Raw genomic sequence first — 18,550 nt, 5'->3', positions numbered from 1 at the left:
AATAATAATAAAGGAATGTCTAGTCAGTTAGCCAATGGCCGGCAAAAATTTGTAGGCCATATTATGGCATGACCCGAACATACTGAGCAACCTAAGATTAGGAGAGTGCTCCTATTAGGCGCCTTCAACGCTGATTCCATGAACTGGCGGCCACTATGGGACCAGGTGTGATGCATTCGGGAAGCCAAGTAGATAAAAGAAAATTGCGCTTGATTACTCGTTCTTTCGCTCAGCCTCACTTGCTCCTAATTTCTTTTCGCTCAGCTGTGCTTATCTGCTAGTTCGGAAAAATAAGCAGGACGCCAATTTTTTGTGATTTTGAAAATGTTTGGAAAATAGAAAAAAGTCATGGCTTTAAGCAAATGTTCATGGGTTTAGACAAATGTTCACAAATTCTAAAATCATGAATTTGCAAAATTGCACCAATTTTAAAAAAGTTTGTGAATTTAGAAAAAAATCAGAAATTTGAAAAGATGCATGAAAATTTTCATGGATTCAAAAACAGGTTGACGGATTTAAAAATAATCAAGAACTTATAAAAGTTCATAAATTCAAAGACAAAATAATCAAAAACTGAAAAGAAATCATGAATTTGGGAAAAGTAAATACTTTTTTAAATCACAAATTTGAAAAACATTGTCGATATTAAAAAAAAGCATTAATTATTTTTATTTTTTATAGCTATTTTGAAAAAGTGCACGGATTTGAAAAAAATCTATTTTGAAAAACAAATTTTCACAAATTTTTAAAAAAAATCATATTTTTCTAAAAAGTTCATGTATTTGAAAAAAGTTCATGGATTTGGAAAATGTTCATCGAAATTGCAAAAAAAAATTAAAGATTTGGAAAAAATCATTGATTATAAAAAACACAAATTAGAAGAGTGTTCATGATTTAAAGAAAATCATGCATTTGAAAAAAAAAGTTCATGGATTCGGATTTTTTTCAAGAATTTGAAAAGTTCATGATTTCAATAAAGGTTTGTGAATTTTTAGAAAAATGAAATTAAAATAAAAGAAAAGAGAAGAGGAACAAAAGAGAAACCAGCCAGCAAACCCGAAAAGAAAAAGAAATCAACATAGGGAAACTGATGTGTTTTAGCAGTATATTTGAAGAAGAAAAATGAAGTGAACTAAGCACAACAGCGAAATCACTAGTTGAGGAGTACTTGTTCCAAAGATCACTCCAACTTCTTTGCTTGCGATAAGTGGTGCACATGCAGCGCGCCCCTTGTCGCAACCTAGGAGTTTTCCCTTTTTTCGTATATCTGTTTATTCAAAATGTTTTATCTCTCCAACCGTGCGTTCAAATCTCGAACCGTTTTCACTGTTGGATTTTTCGCGTTGAGATCTTCAAAACGAGATCCCATGTTGATAGGTTTTGACGAACTTTTTTCACGAAAAAAACCAGACAAAAAAACCGAACCGGGAGCACGGGGGTTTTCCTTTTTCGAAAGAGGCACGCCCATGCCTCTCACGAAATCACAACTGTGCCTCTCGCGGAAGTAAAACCGTGACTCTCGTGGAAGGAAAAAAAAGAAAACACGTTTTTTTTCCGTTTCCGAGGAGGCGCGGCCGTGACTCTCGCGAAAGCACAGCCGTGCCTCCCACGGAAGCAAAACCGTGACTCTCGCAGAAGGAAAAAAGAAGAAAAAATACGTCTATTTTTCGTTTCCAAGAGGTACTGCCATGACTCTCGCGAAAGCACAACCGTGCCTCCCGTGGAAGCAAAAGCGTGACTCTCGCGAAAGAAAGAAAAAAAAAACAGAAAATGCGTTTTTTCGTTTCCGGGAGGCACGGCCGTGACTCTCGCTAAAGCACACCCGTGCCTCCCGCGGAAGCAAAACCGTGACTTTCGCGAAAGGAAAAAACAGAAAACGCGTTTTTTTCCCGTTTCCGAGAGGCACGGTCGTGACTCTCGCGAAAGCACACCCGTGATTCTCGCGGAAACAAAACCGTGACTCTAGCGAAAGGAATAAAAACAAAAAAATGCGGTTTTTTCGTTTCTGAGAGGCACAGCCGTGACTCTCGCGAAAGCAAAACCGTGACCGTGACTCTCATGAAAGGGGAAAAAAGAAAACACATTTTTTCGTATTTTTTTCAAAAGCTAAGGGAGACCGGTGAAAAACCAAAACAAAACAAAAACAAAAAACCCCGTTTAAAAAGCCGAAAACGCGTGCAAAAAAAATAGTAAATAATAATTTTGGAGGGAGCGTTCAGAGCGCAACACGTGACGAATGGCTGAGAGCGCGCCAAATGGTGTTGATCGTTGTGAGGCTCCCGAAGAAGCGCTCGTTGACTAGTTGCTCTCGCACAACAGGTTAAGATGTCTACTTGGTTACTGCGGTTCCTATGAACCGATTTAGGGTAGATTCTGAATCTCGTCAGATGCATTTTTCTTAATTTAAACAGAAAAAGAATGAGTAAATGGGCCGGCCCAGTGCACGGAGTGAGGTTTGCGCAGGTTGGCAAAACGGCCTATAACCGACCCTAAAGGCGCGGAGCAGGATTGGGGGAGCTCTTAACCGGCGCCCTCAGCGCGGTTTTGATTACTGGCGCTCGAGGTGGTGGTACTTGGGCCGGCCCAGCAAAACTTCGTTCGCTCGCTCCCAGGCTGCGCGAAAAAATAACACAAAAAGTAGCGATGTGGTGGATTGAACTCGCGCCGAGATTAAAACGTTCTAGCATGGTTGTACTGGCGACTAATTGCAGGACAAACAATTTAAGACCACAGTTATATCATTTACTGGTTCCTCAAAAGTTATATCATTTACTGTAGTGCTTTGATTCTTGAATTATTTCAAAACATTTTTGGGAAATTTGTTTTTCAGTGTGAACAAAAAATTGAAAGTTCACATATTGAAAAAAAATTGCGTATTAAAATAAAAGGCACTGATACGAAAAAGCTAATTCATTAAAAAAAGTTCACAAATACGAAAAGTCATAATCATTTTTTTAAAAGCACACTAACTTGGCAAACAGTTCATGAATTTGAAAAGGAGTTCAGCAATTTGGAAAAATGTTCACGAAATTTTTTGGGAAAAAAATCTCCATGATCGAATTTGAAAAATATTCATCAAATTTGAAAAAATTTCATCGAGTTAAAAAAAGTTCATCGTTTCATGAAATTTGAAGAAAGTTTATCGAGTTTGAAAAAAGCTCATTGAGTTTGAAAAAAAGTTCACTAAAATTGAAAAAAGTTTGTCAAATATTATAAAATATGTTCATGCATTTTTAAAAATAAAAATAAAAATTTCGTCGCTTTTGGTAAACAGTTCATGAATTTTAGAAAAAAAAACCACTCATTTAGAAAAAAGAAAAAAGAACCAAACAAAAACTGTTCCGAGAAAAAGCAAAAGCAAAAACTGAAGAGAACTGTTGCAAGAAAAAAGAAAAAGAAAAAAACAGGTGAAGAAAGAAGCAGTTAGCAAACACATACGGTAAACCTAGCGAACATGGTTCGAATCACGCCACTGCTCAGTTTTTGTGTTTTAAACAATAAAAAGTAGAACGGGCTGGCTCAGCGAGGGGAGGGGTGTGCGCCCGTTTGCCGAACCTGAAGAAACGGATGCAGCGGGCGCTGTTTAGGATTTGCCCAGGATTAGGGAGATTAGGAAGCGTTCTCACCTCACGAGAGGGACCGCTTTTAGGAACAGGAAACACCTGTCGTGGGTTACAAGGAAGGGGCTGACCGCCAACGATGCAACTGCGTACATGAGAGCTCGGGAGAGTTTAAACGGAAGGGAAACGAGATAGTAGAAGAGTTTGAATACGGTAGTATAGATATAAAAACCTCACCTTCTATTTTTATCTCAAAAACTTCCAAAATCCAATGGTGTTTTTTCCCCTCATCAGAAAAATAAAATCCAGTGGAGTTCCGTACGTGGAAGAGAGGTGGATTCGAACTCGGAGCTCCTCATTTAAACTGTTTCCGTGCGCTACTGCATCTCTGCTGGCTCCAGGTTATAAACACTACCGATCGTTCACGTCGCGGCCACGAACCATCGAGTAACAGCAGCACCTCGACCACAGCCACCATGGCCACGCGCGTCCTCCCCGTCAGCTGAAGCGACAGCAACAGCGCCGTCGCCGCCGGCTTCACCGGGAAACCAGAGCCGTCCCGGCCCGCCCAGAGTTTCGCGCACGTCGTGGAAGCGATGCACTTCGCCGTGGACCGCATCCGCGCGGTTGAAGGGCTGCCCATGGTGCGCTCTGCGCAGGAGGCCGCGCGCGTCGGTACCCCAGCCGGCTGCCAGTGCAACCCCGTGCCGGCCGCGATCCCCGCGGGCCATGGCCGCAGCCTTCCCGTCCACATCGGAGAGGAGGCAAGGTGGGCCGGCTGGCTGCCGTGATAGACGTACCGAGTAGTCATTGGGAGTAGTGCTAGTAGGTACTCCCTCCGTTTACTTACGTGGTAACGGAGGTAGTAATATTTAGGAGTACGAGGCACTTACGATGATTTCATCAATATGATATGCCGACTTAGTCTTTTAAAGGTGTACAGATATAAATAAGCGTCTGCGTCTGTAGTTTCTTTATTAATAAATAAATTTTTAATTTATTATACAAGTTTCTTACACATGTTTTTTTATTTAAATTTTTGTTTCTTGTTTCTGCCTCTCGTCCCGAACCTTCCACATTGTTGGTTTTTCAGCGCGAATCTTAAGGCATAGAAAGTTGCCACGTCACCGCAAGCTCGTTCGGGACGAAGCCAACCCGTCACGAACGCCGCCCCACGAGTCACTCCTCTGTCTCACAAGTTCTTTCCCCGCTCCTCTACCTTACCTTTTTTTCCCTTCCCCGATGGGCTTTAATCGGCAAGGCCAGCGGATCCCGGCGGGGGACGCATTAGATGTGCGGTGGGAGGGCTCCGGTTGGCGGTAGATGGCAGGCGGTGGTGGGCGGAGGCCGCAGCGGTGGTGAACAACTGTGGATCTGGTTAACGGCGGAGGAGGAAGGCACGCATGCGGCTACTGCTGGGGGCTCGAGCTCCGCCGTCGCCAGGTGTTCCGTGTGCTCCCACAAGATGGGCCTCGATGCTGCTGCTCGTCCCCACCGCCGCGGCGGGCGTCGAGGCCGACTCCATTCGGACACTCCTCGGCGACGACAAGCACCAAACCGGCCTTCACGACGGCACGTGGTGGCTATGGTGAGCCTACTGCTCGCGGCAGCTGGCGGCAACTCATGGGGCTCGTCAGCTCTGTCATGGAGGACAACCAGATGTTTGTTGTGGTGGTGAGTGCCCACTCGCCACTGGTCAACCTCCTGTGTCCGCGCGCCCCCGTTGCTCCGGTCGACGCCATCCGTGGGTGGAGGAGATGGCCGAAGCGGCCGCCGTGGCATGCAAGCGCGGCCTGCTCCTGCACAACCGCCAACACCAGTGGAGGAGCTGCAACAGTCCCTATTTACCATGCTACCCTAAAATCTAAGTAGCACAAATTTTACTGTGATTGTTTTATTTACTAAATTTGCCATGTGAGTAGTACATAATTTTATAATTTTGGTCTAATAATACATTGCAATTTCTAATCACGATGTTTAGCAAAACATGGCAATTTATCAGATTATTTACAAACACATGTTAAATTTTACATAAATGTCTTTTTTCTTTATAGACTTTACATGGCAAGTTTAACTCAAGTATCATATCTAAATTTGCCATGTTTTTAGCATGACAAACTTATTTTATGGACCATGGCAAGTTTAATCCATGTACTATGGCAACTAACATATACTCCTATCATGGCAACTTAAAATGTGTTTTTGCCATGGCAAATTAAGATGTGTTTTTACCGTGTGTAAATTTTGAAAGTTTGTAAAACATGGCAATCTTGCCATCCTTCAAATAGGTTGCCACCATTTTCTACAAATGTATGTTAGTTTTCATATCTCTAACATGGCAAACTTACTATATGGACCATGGAAAAATTAATTGATGGACCATGGTAAGTTTAATTCAAGTATCATGGAAATTTTCTTTTGTCATGACGCGGCTATTTTTTTTTACATAAATGACACTTTCCTTTATAGATTTTACATGGCAAGTTGAACTCAAGTATCATGTCTAATTTTGCCATGTTTCAGACGTCTCTAAAATTGCCATGACAAAACAATCACTAAAACATGACAAATTCTGAAAGTTTTTAAATCATGGCAAACATGTCATCTTTCAAATAGTTGCCACCATTTTTTTTCTTCAAATGTATGTTACCATGGTCCATATAGACATGGTAAATTTACCATATTTTTTAATCTTATTTTTAACATGCCAATCATTTTTCTTTCGACCATGGAAAAATTAATTTATGGATCATGGCAAGTTTAATCCAAGTACCATGGCAAATGCATACTTGATAACATGGCAAAAACTATTACAAGTGTAAACCTTTTGTTAGCTAAGTTTTCCATGATAGATAGAACATTTTCCACCAAACATTGCTATGGCCCATGGCAAAAACTTTTAAATCTGCATGTTTTCTCATTTAATACCATGCCATTTTCTCGTGTATGTGTTGTTTTTCCCTTTTTTACCAGGGCCGATTTATTTTATATTCTATGGCAAATTCATCGAGTATACAATGGCAAACTTTTAGTTGTGTCATGGCACTTTTGTCCCTGTTTTTACTTCTCTGTTGGTCATGGCACATTTGTGTATTGAAAGATGACCATGTTAAGAAATTTTGATCCATTGACATGGCATTGCTCCAATTTTTCTATACATGCCCTATGCCAATTTTTGTCCAAATCTTTTTTGTTCAATCTTATATGGCCATTTTTGTGTTTTTTTCATAATATCATGGCAAAATTTCCACACTCTATCATGAAATGTGCACGAACATCATGGAAAATTATGAATTTTTCTGTAATATACTTTTTTTCATGATTATATGGTAGTTTTGTTCATTAAAGGATGGTAACTTTTTGTTCCTAGTTTTTTTTTTCAGGTAGTGTTTTCCTTGGTCCAGTCCATTTTACACCTTTTTTGTGTTTCTCTGTTTTTTTAGGGACATATGCTGTTTGGGTCTTCAATATTGTAATTCTTTGTTTTTGTTTATTCTTGAAGGCAATGGCGTTTCTAGGCTTGTCCCATTTTTGGGCTGGTCCGCTGGATGGGAGGAGCCAGATCGTTCTGCTAACAGCAAGTTTGTGTGACGTGGGATAGTTTGGGCTGGCGGGGTACTTCTACCTAACGAGTTTGTTTGTTTCAGCGACCTTCCCAGCACGATCGATTGGTTCGGGGTGGAGTGTCTGCAGGCCGAAGGTATGCGCGTTATCGGCGTCCTTATTTTGTGGATGTTCTCTACAAAACTTCTCAATGAATGGCGTGCACTTTTGGATTCAAGAGCTGATGGGACATAGTATGTCCTTTTATTTTTTGCTGATAGGCCTAAGTATGTCATTTTTTGGATTCAAGTGCTGATGTCTAGACCGCATAGAGCCCCTCGTAACCGCCCTTAGGGAATTTCCTATTTGACGGGCTTTGCGTCAAACTGCCGGCACTTCGCACAGGTGAGCGACCGGGCAGCGACGCTATGGGCCGGCCCAGTTACGTAGACAACAACCCCAACTAGCCAGCCGGTTTTGGGATGAGCCGGTTTTTGTTTCTTTGACCAGTTTTCTGTTTTTTGTTTTGTTTTTTTGTTTCTGTTTCTTTTTCTTCTTTCTTTTACTTTTTTGTTTTCTATTTCCTTTCCTTTTTTCTTTTTGAGGTCATTTTATCTTTTTTAAACTAAGTTCATGTTCAAAAATTGTTCTTAATATTCGAAAAATGTTCTAGCCTTTAAAGAACGTTTGAAATTTCAAAAAATGGCCATTTTTCAAAAAAAATCATAAATTCAAAAAAATTGTCGGGACTTTCAACAAATGTTCTTCATTCTAAAAAAACATTGCAAAATCTTTTGTTCAAAATTTTCACAACTTTTCAAAAGATGTTCGGGCGTTACAAAACTAGTTCCCATTTTCAAAAATTGTTCGCAAATTGCAAAAAATGTTCACGTTTTGATTATTTCAGAGTTTCAGAAAATATCCAAGTTTCGTAAATTGTTCACAAGTTTCAAAAAATGTTCGTGTTTTCAAACTTTGTTCGTGAATTTCAAATATGTTCGCATCTTCAATATTTGGTTTCTGTTTTTTTTTTGGTTTTTCTGTCTCTTTTTCTTTTCGTTTTTTCTTTTATGTTTCGTTTCTATTTTTCTTTTTACTTTGATATTATTTTCAGAAAAAAGTTCAGAATTTTCGTAAGATATTCGTGTTTTATAAACATATTAGAATTCAAAAAATTTAGTGCTTTCAAATTATGTTCATCAATTCAAAAAACAATCGTGTTTAACAAAATTTGTTCGTGTATTAAAAAAATCGTTTTTAAAAGTTATTTTATTTTCTGAAAACTGTTCAAAAATTTCAAAAAATATTCTAGCTTATAAAAGATGATAAAATTGAAGGTAGTTTTTCCAAATTTTATTTATAATTTCAAAAATGTTCGCGTATTAAAACAATTGTTTGTGTTTTTTCAAAAAATGTTCCGAATGTTTTTGCTCAAAAAAATTCACAACTTCTCAAAACCTGTACGGCATTTCAAAAAATGTTCCTGATTAAAAAATGTTTGCAAATTTTAAAAATTGTTCATGTTTTCATTTTTTGGAGTTTCCAAAAATGTTCCCGTTTAAAAACGTTCACAAATTTCAAATAAATGTTCGTGTTTTCAAATTTTGGTCGGGAGTTTAAAGAATGTTTCCGTTTGACCAATTTTCTTTTGGAATTTCAAAAAATGTTCCCGTTTTGGGAAAATTTGTTTCTGATTTCGAAAAATGTTCCTGCTTTTATAAAAGAAATCAGTTTTTCTAAAGCAATTCGCCAATTTGAAAAGTGTTTGCATTGACAAAACACTCAGTTTTTTTTTTAAAAAAATCATTCAAAATACTGAAAATAATTCGGTTCTGCTCTATAGGGTTATTCTTAAAAATGGACACTGCTAACTTGTCAGTAAATCGCGCTAGGTCAGTTGGTGGCAGCGCGTGATCTGTAGCATGAGGTACAAGATTCGATTCCCAGCTAGCTCTATTTTTTGTTGTACTACAGTACAAGTTCACTGGCAGTCATGGGCCGGCCTGGTCGGAGATCGCCTATGCGAAACGACGCCATTTTGACGCAGAGAGCGGTGTATAGGACGTCCACGCCCTCAGTACCCGCAGGTCATCGCATGGCCTCAGCCCAGCGCGATTCGCTCGATATCCTCCCTGTTCGTTGATGCTTTCGCTGGGTTTTTTCAACAGCTTGCTTTTTATTCCTCGAGTTATTACATTTCCTCTTGTGTTGTTCACTACTCCCTTTGTCCCAGAATATAAGAACGTTTTTGATACTATGCTAGTGTTAAAAACGTTCTTATATTTTGGGACGGAGGGAGTAGTTTTTAAAATTTAAAAGTTCATCTATTTCGTAAAAGTTCACTAGATCTGAATTCAAAAATTAAAAAGTTGACTGAATTCAAAGAAAAAGTTCATCAATTTTGAAAAAAAAATTCAAAAAACTTGAAAACATTTCATCATTTTTTTAAAAAAGATTACAAATCTTCAACAAAGTTCATCACTTTCTAAAAAAAAATCATCTATATAAAAAAATCACCAGTTTTGAAAAAAAGTTTATTGATTTTGAATTAAAGTTCAGCAATGCTTAGAAATTTCATCGATTTTTTTTAAAAAATCATGAATTTAAGAAAAGCTCATGAATTTTAAAAACTGTTCATGCATTTTGGAAAACGTTCATCTATTTTGAAGAAAAAGTTTGCGAATTTGAAAAAAGAAAGAATAAAGGGACGAAGAAAAAAATAAAAGAAAATAAAAGAATGAAAGAAGAAGGGATAAAAACCATGTATCTAATCGCACCAAGTAAGATGTCGTGGTGGTTATGGTGCGTTACACTCAACACTCGCGTCCATAATCGAGGCGGGGTGTGCTCCTGTTTGTGGAAAGTGAAGAAAGTGGTGCTGAAGGCGCCGAATAGCATTTCCTGAAATTTTGAAAGCGCATACGCATTTTTTCGTAAGAACGGGTGGCCGGCTTTGTCACTTTCTCGTAAAAACGGACGAAGCACTTGTGTAGTACCTTTTTGTCAGCTAGCGAATGTTTTTGTTAGCATTAAATATGTTCAGACCATGTCAGTTGGGAAACAGATTCACGTATATTTATTTTGGGCTTTTAAATTTTTAAAAAACCATATCTTTTAAACCACACGTCGGAATTCAGATCTGTTTTTACCGTTGGATTCATCGTGACGAGATATTTGAAACTAGATTCCATATGAGTATGTTTCGACGAAATTTTCTAGATGCCAACTTTCGTGCTATATTGTGCAACTAAAGTACTGCATTGTGCAACTTTAGTACTACATGGTGCAATTTTTTTAAAACCAACTTTTGAAGTTGCATGATCTAACTTCATATGAGGTTGCAACCTACCAACCATGAAAACTTGATGTGCAACTAGTCTATTGCCCGACCAACTATCTAGTAGTCGATATGCAACCTATGTCCTACTCGTGGATGTATAGTTTTTTTTTACAGTTGACAGACCCTGCCCCACCTCCCCTACTAGCGATATGTGCAACTTAGTTTGTTGTTCGGGCCAACTCCCTATTACTCGATGTGCAACTCCTTCCCCTCCCTACTTGTGAATACGTAGTTTCAATTGGCATGGGCAACAAACGAAGTTGAACAAAGTCCGCTAGACAGTTGGCCAGAGCAACATATGAAGTTGCACATCTCACAGGCAGGGATAGTTGGATGGTGAAATTCCACATACATGAGGGCAGTGAAAAGTTACATACTCATGAAGGTAGTGAAAAGTTGCATATAAACAGGGCGCTAAAGTTGCAGACCCCACTAGATGGGGTGGTTTGGACCAAGTGCTACTAGAGAAATTACACATCCACATGGTATCAGGGAAAGTTGCACATCATTGACAACAGTTGGTCGTGGCAGTATCCGAAGTTGCACATCCAGTGCTAGACAGTTGGCTAACGTAGCAAACAGTTGGCAGGAGGAAAGTTGCACATTAACTACTAGGCAGTTGGCTCGGGCAACACATGAAGTTGCACATCTCATTAGAAGGAGGTAGTTTTGAAGGTGGGGGTGCCATCTGTGAAAATTACACATTCACGGGTTAGGCGGAAAGTTGCACATTCACTACCAGATAGTTGCACATCGGTTGCTAGTCAGTTGCACAAAATGGAGACAAAATTGCACAAAAAAATCATTGAAATATACCCATGTGGGATCTACTTTTAAAAAGCACGACACGGGGATTTCAATAATGAAAACGAATCTGAATTCTGCCACGCGGTTTGAAAGTTATGAATCTTAGAAAAATATAAAGTACAAATTAAACACGCTCACACAACAGGTTGCCATATTAATTCCACTCTCTGGGAATGCATGCATGCACACATGCAAATTACAAGCGGCACTCTAGGGACCAGGTGGAATTAACTGCGTTTGAGATTTCTTAAACGGACACAAACTTTTGTAAAGTAGTAAGAAGACATAAACTTTTTTAATAAAGAAGGCTCGCATGAATCGCTAGTAGGCCAACGGCTGACCGCTAGACGCGTCCATAATATTTGCCTAGACTGCTCGCTAGGTACCCATGGCCCAATTCAGTTGGACTTTGCCTATTCGCTGACACGCTGCACGCAGAAAAATTGCATAAGTGGGTTGTATACATACGACGAGTTATTTCCTTCTCTTCTCTCGCAAAAAAGTTGCATATGACAAGGCAAATCATATTTACCGCCCGCGGGCAGCAAATGGTAAGGCTTCGCTGAAGGGAGCCTCCACTTGGGCCGGACCACGTTCGGATTATGTCTGCTGTTTTTAGTTGGCTGACATTTCCAGGCTGTTTTCAGCAGGTTTTTTTTTTCATTTTTCTTCTCATGTCTTTTGCTTCCGGTTTTTTCACTCTTTTGTCAGTTTTCAGTTTTTTTTTTCTGTTTGGGCTCCTTTTTTCTTCCGTTTTTACGTTTCTTTTTTTGCTGTTTCTGTTTCTTTTTCTTTTTTCCTCTTTTTATCATATTGTATAAAAAGTTCACCATGTATTACAAAAATGTTTATCATATACTTAGAAAATGTTCACCATATATTGATGAAAATTGCACCATGTATTATAAAAATATTCAGCATGTATTACAAAAATGTTCATCATATATTTAAAATATTTTCAACGTATATTTTACAAATATTCACTGTGTATTTCAAATTTGTTCATTGTATATTTAGAGTTGTTTAATCTATACTAAAAAATTCATTGTACATTTGAAATTTGTTCAGCGTGTTTTAAAAAAAATAAAGTATTTTGTAAATGTTCAATTTATATTACAAATGTTCAATGTGTATTCGAAACACGTATATATATTACAGGGATTGACTATTCATCACCCTGGGTGAGGAATAGTTATTCTTCACCTCCCACTATTTTAGTAGCAATGCACCGTACTTTTACGTTCCGTAAATTTTGTCTTATTTTATATACGTAAAAATAGATCGTAAGAAAATATATAGTCACCGTAAAAAATATTTTATGTTATGTAAAATTACAAACGTAAAAATATAGTGTAAAATATACATAAAATGCATTTTTTCTGATCTTATGACCTATATTTTTATTTTCTTATGTCAAATTTTACATTGTGAATCAAAATGAATGCAACTATTTTTATTTGAAACGTAATTTATTTATGAAACGATCATTAAATTACCTCGGGTGAAGAATATCCTATTCTGCACCCTGGGTGATGAATAGTAACACCATATATTGATGAAATATATATATATATATATATATATATATATACATATATATATATATATATATACATATACATTTTCATAAAATGTTTCCAAGTAAAAACCAAGCAAAAATCTGGGATGCCGCAGTGAACTAGAATGTACAGTGTTATTTTGCCACAGTACCAAAATGCTATAGCGTCCCTGCATCGCCTTTCTTTAGTTGAAAGCGCAAATGGGCCAGCCCAGTTGGATCACGGTGTGGGAAGCCACAGCTCCTGGACGAACACAGGTGTCCTATAGAGACTCTCAGCTATTTCCCAAAAAGTTTCCTAAAAAAAGCTATTTCTCAAAAAGTTACTAAGAAAAAGATATTTCTCAAAAAAAAGGGACTCTCAGCTAACAGGTTCTCACCTCCTCGTCAGCGCTTATAGCATCGGTTAGCGCCGCAGCGCACAGGTGTTCTCGCTTATGGGATCGGCCCAATGAAAGCAAAGCGGTTCACTGCCCTTGGTTAGTTTTTGTTTTTTGCCCGCCTTCTTTTTGTCATGCTGCTCTGTTTTTATGATAAAATGTGGTAATGTTAAAAACCTGAAATCACATTTTTTAGAATGGGAAATCAATTGATTTTACGAAAAGATATGTTGACTGGAGGATGAAAAATTTAGTCCGCAAGCACGACAATTTTCTGGCAAATAAGTGGATTTGTCGGCATGCTTGCCAACTAAATTCACCATCCTTGACAAACATAAATTGCCACAAAAATGTTCAGTTTTAAATGGTCAAAAACTGAAATTGAGTCCTTAAACTGGGTACCAATTTTTAATTTTTAAAAATGTTCATGAATTTTTTAATAATATTTTTTCACAAATTTTAAAAGTTACATGAATTTGGAAAAACTTTCACAAATTTTTATAAAGTTAGTGAATTTTTAAAAGGTCAATGACTTTAAAAAACATAGCTTTGAAAAAACTCATGATTTTTTAAGTAAAATGTGAAAAATGTAAAACCCAGACAAAACTCGTCCTGAAAACCAAAAGAAAAAATGCGACAAAAAAACCAAAACAACCTTCTCGTAAGATTCCCAAAAACCAGTGGGGAAAAAACTACATGAGCCGGCCCACGTAGGAACCCCCGTAGGGAATGTGTGAACGCTTTATACGATTAGCACCTTAATCAACGCTTGACCCAACAAATAGGATTACCCTTCTCTCATGCTTAAGGCTACCCATAGTGATGGTATCTTAGCTACTATCATGCACTTGGGACTAGAAAACATGATGATGTGGCAGACAATTAAAGAAGAGAGAGAGAGTTAGAGTAACATAGGTAGACACCGTTTTATAATAAATGCTATGCTACTATGTGTCATGCATGGCAATAAATAAGCTCATCTATGATATTACTCTATGATACTATACACTATGAAGGTAGTATCACACACTCGTATCATATGCATGATACTAGTCTATAATACTTCCCACTATGAGTAGCCTAACAATTACTCACTCTGTCCTTTATTAAGTGTCGCTCAAAAGGATGTAAGCCACAATTAATATGCGAGGAAGGGAGTAGTATGTGTAAGATATGATCGAAATATGAAAGTTGTTTGCGATGGTCCGACGACATGGTCAACAACTCTGTTTAGCCTATTAGTTGCCACTTCGGTGAAAATCTTGAAGAAGAAATTAAGGAGACATATGGGTCTATATTGAGGGATCCGCTCAACCTCCTTATTTTTGGAAACAAAACAATCTCACTAAAATTAAGCCTGGATAAGTCGAGTTGGTCGGCATGAAGACAGTTGAACAACTCCAAAAGGTGAGTCTCGGTGATATCTAAGAAATTTTGATAGAGTTCTGCGGGAAAGCTATCAGAGCCTCGAGCTTTGTTATGTTTCATTTGGAACACCGCAACAATCATCTTCTTTTCAGAGAAAGGTGCCATGAGGATATCATTCTCTTCCGCTGAGACTAAAAATACACTTCTTCCTATGGAGGCCATTAGTGATCTTTGGTAATATTTGATTCCCTCTTCTTGCGAAAGACATGCAATGTTCTCATTGGATTGGTTTTTAGTTTAAGCTTTTGTTGAGACAAGATGCGAGTCTCTGGAATTTTGTCAAGGCCATCAATAATTGTATATAGACGTTGCTTTTATTTTTTGTATGTTCCATTGATGTGTTTCGCCCATCCATAAAGGCATTCTCTGATGGCCTTATTATAAAGTTCCATTTCTGAATAGGTGCTTACCTCGTACATTCTTGATTATGTCTACAAAGCCTCCTCGTTGCAGCCATCCAAAATTCAAACTTGAAAGGGTGATGAGCTGGTGGGCTCGTGGAGTTAGAATCAAGAAAGATGAGTGCACGATCCGATAGTGCCTCGATACGCTCGAGAGCCCAATCGGTCTTTCCATGAGAACCATGTCTAGCTTATCGTATGTTCACACAAAACAATTATTGGCCCACGTGGAATGTCGCCCCAACATACTTGTCTCCCTAAGATTCAAACTCTCAATGACAACAATGAATAGGAAAGGTCAGTGGGTGTCAAAGCGGTCGTTATTTTCTCCTGTTGGTACTTAAGGATATTAAAGTCCTATATTTCTGACTTATTGATGGAGTTTTAGATTTATAGGGGTCCTGAAGTAGGCATCTAGATACGACAGTAACATGGACACGCTGTTTTACCCAGGTCCATGCTCTCCGAAGAGATAGCTCCATACATCCTACTTATGTTTATTGATTTGGATTGGAGTACAAAGTACAAATGATTGATATGTCTCCAACGTATCTATAATTTTTTATTGTTCCATGCCGTTATATTATTATTGGATGTTTTACAATCATTTTATAGCAACTTTACATCATTTTTTGGGACTAACCTATTGACAAAGTCCAAATGCAGCGGAACTTTTTGGATATTTTTTCTGAACCAGAAGACACCCGGTGGGCCAAAGAAGTACCCGAGGGGAGCACAACCCACCAGGGCGCGCCTGGGGGCCCAGGCGCCCCCAGGTGGGTTGTGCCCACCTCGATGGCCTCCTGCACCGCCTCTTCGCCCTATAAATTCCCAAATATTTCAAAAATCCTAGGGGAGTTGATAGATCAGAATTTCCGTCACCGCAAGCCTCTATAGCCATGAAAAACCAATCTAGACCCCGTTTCGGCACTCTGCCGGAGGGGGAAATCATCACCGGTGGCCATCTTCGTCATCCCAGCGGCCACCATGATGAGGATGGAGTAGTCCACCCTCGGGCTGAGGGTTTGTACCAGTAGCTATGTGTTTAATCTCTCCCTCTCTCATGTTCTTGAGATGGCATGATCTTGATGTATCGTGGGCTTTATTAATATAGTTGGGTCATATGGTGTTTTCCCCTCTCTATGTTGTTGTGAATTGAGTTTTCCCTTTGAGATTTCGTTTCATTGGATTGAATACTTTTATGGATTTGAGAATTCTTGATATATTCCTTGCTATGAGTACCCGTGGTGACAATGGGGTATCATATTGATTCACTTGATATGTGTTTTGGCACTCAACTCACGGATTTCTGAGGTGACATTGGGTAATCTATGCATAGGTGTCGATGCACGTTCTCGTCTTTGTTTCTCTGCTAGAAATCTTGGGGCACTCTTTGAGGTTCTTTGTGTTGGATTGAGTATTATGAATCTGAAATTGTTTGAGGCATATTGTATAATCAACTCACGGATATTCACGGTGACATTGGAGTATCTAGGTGACATTAGAGTAGATTGATGTGTATCATATGGTGTTATTTTAGTACAAACTCTTGGTTAGATCGATCGGAAAGAATAGCTTGGTGTTATTTTAGTACGAACTCTAGGATAGATTGATCGGAAAGAATAGCTTTGAGGTGGTTTCGTATCCTACAAACAATTTCTTCTTATGTTCTCCGCTAGATAGGAACTTTGGAGTGAATCTTCATCGCACGTTGAGGGATGGTTATATGATCCAATTATATTAGCATTGTTGGGAGATCTCACTAGTGAAAGTACGGACCCTGGGCCTCATTTTCAAGCATTGCAATACCGTTTGTGCTCTGTTTTATCAATTGCTACCTCACTGTTTTTTATTGTTCCTATTACAAAAATCAATATCTACTATTATCACTACGCTTTTATTACCATATCTTCGCCGAACTAGTGCACCTATACAAATTACCATTGTATTTGGTGTGTTGGGGACACAAGAGACTTTTTGTTATTTGGTTCCAGTGTTGTTTGAGAGAGACCATCTTCATCCTACGCCTCTCACAGATTGATAAACCTTAGGCCATCCACTTAAGGGAAATTTGCTACTGCCCTACAAAACTCTATGCTTGAAGGCCCAACACGAGTCTACAAGAACAAGTTGTGTAGTAGACATCACGCACTAACCCACTAAGGGGTTGGGGGCGCTCCACCTCCCCTGCCCGCACGCCAGGAAGGAAAGGGGGCGCCTAGCTAGGTAGGGTAGCCGCCGGCCCCCATCCTACCTTCTCCTCCATGCCCAAATATGGAAAGGGGGGCGCCTAGGACTGGAGCCCATGGCTGGCCGCTGGCCCCCTTGGGGGCGCCCTAGGGCTGCCTCCCCTTTCCCGACCTATATACATGCGAGGAGAGGAGGGGGAAACACACACCACGATCCCCAAGCCGTGTGCAGCGCCCCTCTCCCTCTAGTTCTAGTTTCTCCTCCATCCACGTTTGTTGTGCTTGGCGAAGCCCTGTGGATAGTTTCACCACCACCGTCACTGCACCGTCGTGCTGCCAGAACTCATCTACTACTTGGCCTCTCTTGCTGGATCGAGAAGGCGAGGACGTCATCCAGCTGAATGAGTGTTGAACGCGGAGGTGTCATACATCCAGTACTTGATCGGGACGGATCGTGAAGGTGTACGGCTAGATCAACCGCGTTGATAATCGCTTTCGCTTAGTGATATACAAGGGTATGTAGATGCTCTCCCCCTCTCATAGGTATGCATCTCCATGGATAGATCTTGTGTGTGCGTAGAATTTTTTTTGTTTTCCATGCAACGTTCCCCAATAGTTGTGTACGTACATGTGATGACCATGAGAAGGAAAAAAATCATGTGTGATTTGTTGGGGATCGTAGCAGAAATTTAAAATTTTCTACGCATCACCAAGATCAATCTATGGAGTAATCTAGCAACGAGGGGAAGGGGAGTGCATCTACATACCCTTGTAGATCGCTAAGTGGAAGCGTTCAAGTGAACGGGGTTGATGGAGTCGTACTCGTCGTGATCCAAATCACCGATGATCCTAGTGCCGAACGGACGGCACCTCCGCGTTCAACACACGTACAGCCCGGTGACGTCTCCTACGCCTTGATCCAACAAGGGGAGAAGGAGAGGTTGGGGAATACTCCATCCAGCAGCAGCACGACGGCGTGGTGGTGGTGGAGGAGCGCGGGACTCCAGCAGGGCTTCGCCAAGCACTACGAGAGACGAGGAGGGAGAGGGGTAGGGTTGCGCCAACAGGGGAGGAACTTCATGTGTTGGGCTGCCCCTTTGCCTCCACTATATATAGGGGGAGAGGGAGGGCTGCGCCCCCACCTAGGGTTTCCTCCCTAGGGGTGGCGGCAGCCCTAGATCCCATCTAGGGTGGCGGCCACAAGGGGGAGAGGGGGAGGCGCACCTGAGGTGGGCCTTAGGGCCCATCTGCCCTAGGGTTTGCCCCCTCCCCTCTTGGGCCTTGGTGGGAGGTGCCCCAGCCCACCTAGAGGCTGGTCCCTTCCCACTATTGGCCCATGTAGGC

The sequence above is a fragment of the Triticum urartu genome, chromosome 5A (assembly GCF_056163025.1).
Source record: "Triticum urartu cultivar PI428250 chromosome 5A, HENAU_Tu73, whole genome shotgun sequence".
NCBI lineage: Eukaryota > Viridiplantae > Streptophyta > Magnoliopsida > Poales > Poaceae > Triticum > Triticum urartu.
Note: the sequence above shows the minus strand (reverse complement) of the source record.